This window comes from Capricornis sumatraensis, chromosome 3, assembly GCF_032405125.1.
Source record: "Capricornis sumatraensis isolate serow.1 chromosome 3, serow.2, whole genome shotgun sequence".
Classification (NCBI taxonomy): Eukaryota; Metazoa; Chordata; class Mammalia; order Artiodactyla; family Bovidae; genus Capricornis; species Capricornis sumatraensis.
In genome coordinates this window covers 106,900,398-106,909,928 of record NC_091071.1, presented here as the reverse complement: position 1 = coordinate 106,909,928, position 9,531 = coordinate 106,900,398, and the positions used below count along the sequence as shown (strand labels likewise).

General features: G+C 42.5%; 1 pseudogene; it reads left to right on the top strand.

Moving 5' to 3' along the window:
* Window positions 1-3,505: 3,505 nt before the first annotated feature.
* On the top strand, window positions 3,506-3,892 carry LOC138077225 (NHP2-like protein 1 pseudogene; annotated as a pseudogene).
* The last annotated feature ends 5,639 nt before the right edge of the window (window positions 3,893-9,531 follow it).

Genomic DNA, 9,531 nt, shown 5'->3' with positions numbered 1-9,531 from the left:
ACAAGGGACTGGGCTTCTGCAGCCCATATCTGTCAGTCCTTGGCTGACAGAGGGAAGCAATCATTTCTAGGCAGCCCAGGCCTCAGAAGGAGGAAACAGATGAGAGCTGTGAGAAGCCAACATTCCCAACTGTCATGGGAAGGGTAGCCAATTAAAAGTGATGAGTGTGGACCCAACAGCACCCTGTAAAGGGCCCTAGTAAGATAATGTAGCCATCAAAATGCCACAAACTGTCGTCACCATCGTTTTCTCTCTGTTGTATAAAGGTAAGAGAAGGAATGATGCTAAAGCTGAAACTCCAGTACTTTGGCCACCTCATGCGAAGAGTTGACTCATTGGAAAAGACTCTGATGCTGGGAGGGATTGGGGGCAGGAGGAGAAGGGGACAACCGAGGATGAGATGGCTGGATGGCATCACTGACTCGATGGACATGAATCTGAGTGAACTCCGGGAGTTGGTGATGGACAGGGAGGCCTGGCGTGCTGCGATTCATGGGGTCGCAAAGAGCTGGACACGACTAAGCAACTGAACTGAACTGAAACGTCACATAATGCCTGGTTCTCTGCCAGATACTGCACTCAGTGATGTAAGCACGTGTAGGCAGTAGCAGTCTAGACAGACATAGGTTCATATCCTGTGCTAGACCTGCCCTGGACTAGTTGTGTGATTTGGGACACATAATTTAACCTCCTTGAGCCTGAAAATGTTCCTGCATCCAATTCCAATGTGTGTGTCTGTGTGTGTGTGTGTAGGCTTCCCACACCAACAAACTCAATATGTACCCAGAGACACAATCAGATTCCACAGGTAAAGGGTTCAGCCCCACAAGACTGCCCTTCGCCTCAAATGCCAGGTACAAGCTGAGGTTGTTACCTGTGCTTCTTACTGACTGGCTATAAATCAGAAGTTCCCATGATCTGCTCTTTGGGTCTGATGAATTTTCCAGAACAGTTCACAGAACCATTTACTCACTAGATTGTCAATTTATTACAAAGGATGTCAAAGGATATGAATCAACAACCAGATGAAGAGATACACTGGGTGAAGTTCCCAACAAAGGAACTTCTGTCCTTGGGAAGCTTGGAGTCTGGCCCCAGCAGCACGTGGAAGTATTCTGGTTCACCAAGGTAGCTCTCCAAAAGCCTTCTTTTTGTGTGTGTGTATTTTTTTATGCAGGCTTCATTACATAGACATGATTGATTAACTCATTGGCCACTGGGTACTGAATCAACTTCCAGCCCCTCTTTCCTGCCTGGAAATCATGGGTGAGACTAAAAGTTCCAATCCTTTCTGCCTATGTGGTTGCTATGGCAACACCCTCCCCACTTTGATGCTTTACAGAAGTCGTCTCATTAACATAAACCTAGTTGTGGTGGAAAGGGCTTGTTATAAGTAACAAGGCACCAATTTAATCTTCTTGGCTCTGAAGAAGTTCCTTTTTTTAGGAATTAAGGACAAGAGACCAAATATTATAACAAAAGATGTTCCCATTCCTCTTATTGCTCAGGAAATGTCAAGGGTTTGGGGAACTGTGGATGAAGACCAAATATATCTGAGAAATATACTCTGATCATCTGGTAGATCTAATTGTATATATTTCTTATAAATCATAATGTTGTATAGCCTCAGAGTTCTAATCCATAGAATGGGATAATAGTCAGAATTACCCCTTGGGGCTGTTGCAAGGATGATGTGAGGTCATCCCTGAGATGTTCTTGGTGCTTAGAGCAGAAGACCTCTCAAGTGATTCTTAGTTATTATTAATTTCTGGGACCAGCCTGTCTAAAAGACCAATGCTTTAGCTCACAGACATGTGGAGGTCACTGACTGATTTCACAAAAGACAGGAGTAAGAATTTGCATTATGCACAAGATGAAGCCAGCTGTGATTAAGGAAGCGAATCTGTTCTCAAAAAGAGGATGTGAAAGCACAGCCTGAGCCTGTCTGGGGAGGGGGAAGGGGCCCCTGGTAGCAGTTCCTCTGGTCCACACAGATCACTGCTTGGAACCAAGGGGCCTCACCCTGGGCTTCCGCGAAGACTTGTCAGCCTGAGGTCACTACCTGTCATTTGTTGGATCACCTCTTTCTGTCTATAACCAATGAGGAGGTATGTCTAGGCACAGATTGGCTCGGGCTCTGCCATCAGACAAAGTGGGGTGTGCCCTCACTCTGCACCCTAACTGGTGGGTGGCCAGGACCATGTTACTTAGTGCCTCTAAGTTTCATTTCCTTCTCAGTTAATGGAGGAAAATCATATCTGCGTCTAGGGTTATGATAATTATATATCATTTGTAAACACTTCAATCAGTGCCTGCTTCCAAAGAGCAGCTGTTAGAGATGTTTATTTGTTCAACCAACGTTTACTGACCCCCTACTATGTGTCAGTACTGTTCTTGGTAGTGGGAAGTCTTTGCCAGGAAAAAAAAAACATGAGGTTTCTACTCTTAGGGAGCTTACATTCCAATAAAATGGTTAATAATATAACCAAGAAATGGTTAATAAATAGCCAAGAAAAACTCCAAGGTAGTTGTTATGTAGGAATTAAAACAGGATATGGGGTAGAGAGTGATGAACTAGATCCTTTAATCTTGAGAAAGGCCTCTCTGAGGAGGTGAGGTTCAGGCTGAGATCTAAAAACAGGATGGCACCAATGATGACATCATGTAGGGAAAAGGAGGTTTCAGGACCAGAAGGCAACGGATCCAAAGGTCCAGAGGTGGAAACAAGTTGTGTGTGGTTAAAGCAAGCTCAGTATGTTTGAGGGACACACAAAACTCAGGTGGCTGAAGTACAATAAGAGAAGGTGGCAGACAGGTTAGTGGTGAGTTTGGAACAGTAGACAGAAGGGGCCACTTAGGATTTTTATAAGTCAGGTGACGAGGCTGGGTCTTGATCTAAATGAAATAGAAAGCAATAGTATTTGGGGAATTTGCTGGTGGTCCAGTGGTTAGGACTCTACACTTGCACTGCTGAGGGCCCAGGTTCAATCCCTGGTTGGGAAACTAAGACTCTGCAAGCCACACAACCAGAAAAATGAAAGAAAGGAAACCAACAGGATTTTAAGCCAAAAAGAGACATAATTTGAAATAAGCTTGTAAAAGTTCACCTGGATAATTTCATTCAGTATTTAAAATAATAATACCTCCTACATAGCTGTCAAAAAATTGAGGATACCGGAACACTTCCCACTTCATTAGATGAGGCTGGCATTACCCTAACAACAAAGCCAGATAGACATCACAAGAAAACTAAAGGCTGATCCACATGAACATCAATGCAAAAATTCTTAATAAACAGTAGCAATCTGAATCCAGTAATATGCCTTTAATCACTTTTCCTCTGATCCTCCAGCTGCAGCCTTGAGACTTTCCTCTTCCAGCTCCACCCACGGTCTATTTCCAATATTAGGTCTATCAAATCTCAAACCCTTGTAAAAAATGCATTTGACCTTTTCTGACGTTGCCTGTGCTTCTTGAGGAGGGACGGTACCACTGAACCGCAGCTATGACCGAGGCTGACATCAATCCAAAGGCCTACCCTCTTGCAGATGCCCACCTCACCAAGAAACTACTGAACCTTGTTCAGCAGTCATGTAACTACAAGCAGCTTCGAAAAGGAGCCAATGAGGCCACCAAAACCCTCAACAGAGGCATCTCTGAGTTCATCGTGATGGCTGCAGATGCGGAGCCCTTGGAGATCATCCTGCACCTCCCACTGCTGTGTGAGGACAAGAACGTGCCCTATGTGTTTGTGCGCTCCAAGCAGGCTCTGGGACAAGCCTGCAGGGTCTCCAGGCCTGTCATTGCCTGCTCTGTCACCATCAAAGAGGGCTCACAACTGAAGCAGCAGATCCAGTCCATCCAGCCGTCCATCGAAAGGCTCTTGGTCTAAACCGGTGGCCTCAGCCGCACTCCCAGCTGACTCCTCTGCACCCCCAACCCGAGTTATGTGTCATATTGTCTGTTAGCATGTAGTGTTTCCAGCTACCTTCTGTTGTTATAAAGTATTTTAATGCTCAAAAAAAAATGCATTTGACAAATGCAACACTGTTCATGATAAAAGTTCTCAATAAAACAGGAAATGAAGGGAAATTCCTCAGTCTGTAAAGGGGTATCCGTGGAAAACCTACAGCTAACTTCATACTTAATATGAAACACTGATTGTTTACCCTGAGATCAGGAACAAGGCAAATGTCTCCTCTCATCGGGCCTATTTCATGTTGTACTTGAGGTTCTAGTCACTGCAGTAAGGCAACAAAAAGAGATAAAACAACTCTATAAAGAAAGCTGAGTGCTGAAGAATTGATGCTTTTGAACTGTGGTGTTGGAGAAGACTCTTGAGAGTCTGTTTGTCTGCAAGGAGATCAAACTAGTCAATCCTAAAGGAAATCAGTCCTGAATATTCATAGGAAGCTGAAGCTCTGATAGTTTGGCCATCTGATACAAAGAACTAACTCAATGGAAAAGACCCTGAAGCTGGGAAAGATTGAAGGTAGGAGGAGAAGGGGACAACAGAGGACGAGATGGTTGGATGGCATCACGGACTCAATGGACATAAGTTTGAGCAGGCCCCGGGAGTTGGTGATGGACAGGGAAGCCAGGCATGCTTCAGTTCATGGAGTCGCAAAGAGTCGGACACGACTGAGTGACTCAACTGAACTGAAATTAGAAAGAATGAAGTAAAAAACTGTCTTTATTTACAGATGACATGATTCTGTGTATAGAAAATCCTAAAGAATCGATCAAAAAACAAACATGCAAGCAAGCAAACAAACTCAAACTCCTACGGCTAATACAGTCATGACTAATACATTAATTTTTAAATGAGCAAAGGATTTGAATAGACATTTCACCAGAAAAGACTTCCAAAAGCCTATTAAGCACACAAAAAAATGCTAGTTGTTTCAGGAGCTATTGAATAGCACAGGGCACTCTTCTCAACACACTGTAATAACTTATATGGGAAAAGAATCTAAAAAAGACTGGATACATATATATGAATAACTGATTCACTTTACTGTACAGCTGCAATTAGTGCAACATCAAAAATCAATTATACTCCAAAATTTTTTAAATAAATGAAGCTGAAAAAAATAAAGTTTAAGAATGCTTAACTTTGTTTTTTGTTCCTATAAACTTTCCCAATGATCCTCTTTAATGTCATAAGCAAAGGTGTCCTGTTCCCATTCACATTCTTCAGCCCTGGGAATACCAAGACCAAGACCAGCATTCTCCATGAGCTCTGTTCTTTCTCACTTGAATTCTGTTACCCAGAGGGGTGAGCACCAATCCCAAGGGAGGGTATGGCTTTGGAGGAGAAAGGCTAACCAGGCTGTTGTCTGTGGTTGCCCATGCCATGCCCCCTCACTGGGGAACATATTGAAGTGATCTAATCACAACTCTTAGATGAACCACAGAAATTATCTACTTTCAGTGAATTCACAAGCATTCCCACCAACCTTCTAAATAAGTTTGCCTCTCTTTTCTCTCTGGCTATGCCTCCTTCTTCTTGAGACCATTGACAGAAGATGTGCAAAGCCTGAGTTTGAAACCTCATATACTACCTCACAAACCATGTGGCCTAGAAGTTCTGGGATTCAGTGAGCTTTGTTCTCACTGGGAACAAAGTCAGTGGTTCTTAACCCAAGCTGTGTATGAAAAACACTGGAGGAGTGTTTAAAAATTACTGATGTCCTGGCTACACTCCCAGATACTTGTGTCAAAATCTGAGTGGTAGGAGGCAGGCCTTAGTGTTGTTAGAAGATCCCCAAGGTGATTCCCATTGCAGGCAAGGCTCAGAATCATTGATCTGTGTGATCATTAAGGATTCTTGAAGCTCTTTCTCTGATCTATATTTTCCCTGGCTTCCCCATCTCCCCCCATGACCACCATTACAAGGCCAAGATAAGTAGCAGTCTGTGACTGGCCAGTACCCAGGGAGTGAATCCACTCAGTTTGACAAGGACACATCTGGCCTGGCTGCTGAAGAACAAGTAAGTATTTAAAAATGTATTTTTGAGCAAGTAAGGAAAACCAAATTCCATGGATGCATTTAAGACCTTGCCTTTAGTATCTCCTTAATCAGCTGTCCCCAGCCTTTTTGGCATCAGGGACCTGATTTGTGGAAAACAAATTTTCCATGGATGGGTGGGCAGTGGATGGTTTCAGAATGATTCAAGTGTATTACATTTATAGGGCACTTTATCTTTATTATTATTACATCAGCTCCATGTCAGATCATCAGGCATTAGACCCTGGACATTGGGACCTCTGCCCTAATGAAGAAGAACTGCCACTCCTGGGGATCAGGAGTTATATCTCTTAAAGACATTGTCCAGAAGTCTCCAAACACTGCAGAAAGGCAACAATGGGCTGTTTTCTCATCTTTCTTTTCTGCCCAGTGAAATGAATCAAAGGGAGAGTACATTGGCTTTGCAAAACGAAGATTATTTCCAAATATTAATTGACTTTTTGGATTGATCAGATGTCAACATTAGGCAACAGAATCCTGTGAAATTTGAGGAAGCTAAATTATATGGAAATCTTTAGCTATCTTTTCTATGGATTTAGAAATTACCCATTACACTTTACGTTATGAATAATCCCCAAATCTGTAAAACAAAGAATGTAAAGACAAAGTTTGAAAGGTTCAAGTTGCCTTCTTCCTGGAATTCCCTGGAGGTTCAGGGAAGACTCTGTACTTTCACTGCTGAGGGCTTGTTGGGGAACTAAGATCCCATAGGCTGTGCAGCACAGCCAAATAAATACAAATAAATACAATAAAACAAACTGACTTCTTCCCATTTTAGCAAAAGTAATTCTAACCTTCCTGTGATGTTCTCCACCTCAGCACAGGGCACCATCTAAAAACCCTGAAGTATCCTCAACTCTGCTCTTTCATGCTTATATGCCTAAGCCATCAACAAATCCTGTTGGCAAGACTCCATAAGATAGCCCCAGTCTGACCGTTTCTCATCATTCCTTTTTTAAGCACATCTCTTTCTTGGATCTGGTTCAACACCCATTTGCTTTGTTGTTGTTGTTCAGTCGCTAAATTGTGTCTTACTCTTTGAGACCCCATGGACTTAGCACACCAGTCTCCTCTGTCTTCCACTATCTCCCAGAGTTTGCTCAAACTCACGTCCATTGAGTTGGTGATTCCATCCAACCATCTCGTCCTCTGTCATCTCCTTCTCCTCCTGCCTTCAATCTTTCCCAGCATCAGGGTCTTTTCCAATGAGGCAGCTCTTTGCATCAGGTGGTCAAAGCATTGGAGCTTCAGCATCAGTCCTTCCAATGAATATTCAGGCTCAATTTCCTTTAGAATTGACCCATTTGTTTTGTGACCCACAAAAGGAGGGGGCTGGCCTAGCTAACCTCTGAGGTCCCTGCTAGACCCAAGAGTCTAGATGCCTAACCACAGAAGGGAGTGGACGCTGAGCAAGTGTGCACCGTGTACCAGATGCTCTACCTATGTTATTCATTCATCCTTCTACCAATGCAGTGAGGCAGGTATCATTATCCTCTCTTTGAAGAGATGAGGCAACTTAGACTGATGCTTCTGGTTGCCAAACCATGGCCTCCACAACTTGCCTCCTCATTAACCAGGCCTGATTTTGTTGGGGATGACAATGAGCCTAGACAAAGTCCTAGTGAATCAGACAACCAGTTTTGGTGACCATGTGCTGTTTTACTCATGGCTGGTACTGATGCAGGCATGAGAGATACAAACAAGACTGTTGAGGGTTCCTGGGAAAGTGTTTTCTCCTTCATGAGATAAAAAGGGATAGAAGAGAAAGCCCTTTATGCCTCACTCCTGCTGCTTCAGGCTTTAGATATTATCAGGAGAAAAAGTGAAGCTGGAGGTGTCGTCAGTCTATGACAAGCAAGAGGCAGAGATGGGATGCATCTAAGGATGCAGGAGGAAAGGATAAGTTTGGTTGTTGATGGTCTCATAGAGACTGGTAATGCCTATCTCTGGGCTTTTTCTCCAGCAAATCACAAATATCCTTATGAATGAAACCAGACAAGTCGACAATCCTGTCACATGGAACTCAACGCATCCTGACACAGAAGTAACTTACCAAGGACATGCAGCTAGAAAGTGGCAGCACCAGGCTGCAAAGCCAAATCTGTCTCTGAAATTACATACTTTTTAAACATGATTTCTTGTTGTCTGTTTCTCTTTTTCAACATTTGATAAGCTCTATGAGTGTGAGGGAGCTTATATGTCTTTTTACTTTCTATTGTGGTCTGAGCAGCTAGTGTGGTGCTGGCATTTAATAGGTAGTTAATAAATATACATGAAAAGAATAAATTACTTAAAGTATAACAGAGAGGGAAAGGAAGGTAAAGAAGTGGAGACTAGTATAACAACTCTTTTAAAAAGCCTGACTTACAATATCACTGATGAACATAGATGGAAAAATCCTTAACAAAATTCTAGCAATCAGAATCAAACAACACATTAAAAAGATCATACAGCATGATCAAGTGGGCTTTATCCCAGGGATGCAAGGATTCCTCAATATCTGCAAATCAATCAATGTAATACACCACATTAACAAATTGAAAAATAAAAGCCATATGATTATCTCAATAAATGCAGAGAAAGCCTTTGACAAAATCCAACATCCATTTATGATAAAAACTCTTCAGAAATCAGGAATAGAAGGAACATACCTCAACATAATAAGAGCTATATATGACAAACCCACAGCAAACATTATTCTAAATGGTGAAAAATTGAAAGCATTTCCCTTAAAGTCAGGAACAAGACAAGGGTGCCCACTTTCACTGCTACTTTCAACATAGTTTTGGAAGTTTTGGCCACAGTAATCAGAGCAGAAAAAGAAATAAAAAGAATCCAAATTGGAAAAGAAGAAGTAAAACTCTCACTGTTTGCAGATGACATGATCCTCTACATAGAAAACCCTAAAGACTCCACCAGAAAATTACTGCTGCTGCTGCTAAGTCACTTCAGTCATGTCCGACTCTGTGCGACCCCATAGACGGCAGCCCACCAGGCTCCCCCGTCCTTGGGATTCTCCAGGCAAGAACACTGGAGTGGGTTGCCATGTCCTTCTCCAATGCATGAAAGTGAAAAGTGAAAGTGAAGTCGCTCAGTCATGTCCAACTTCGCAACCCCATGGACTGCAGCCTACCAGGCTCCTCCATCCATGGGATTTTCCAGGCAAGAGTACTGGAGTGGGTTGCCGTTCCCTTCTCCAAGAAAATTACTAGAGCTAATTAATGAATATAGTAAAGTTGCAGGATATAAAATCAACACACAGAAATCCCTTGCATTCCTATACACTAATAACGAGAAAATAGAAAGTGAAATTAAGGAAACAATTCCATTCACCACTGCAATGAAAAGAATAAAATACTTAGGAATATATCTACCTAAAGAAACTAAAGACCTATATATAGAAAACTATAAAACACTGGTGAAAGAAATCAAAGAGGAGGAGAAATATACCATGTTCATGGATTGGAAGAATCAATATAGCGAAAGTGAGTCTACTACCC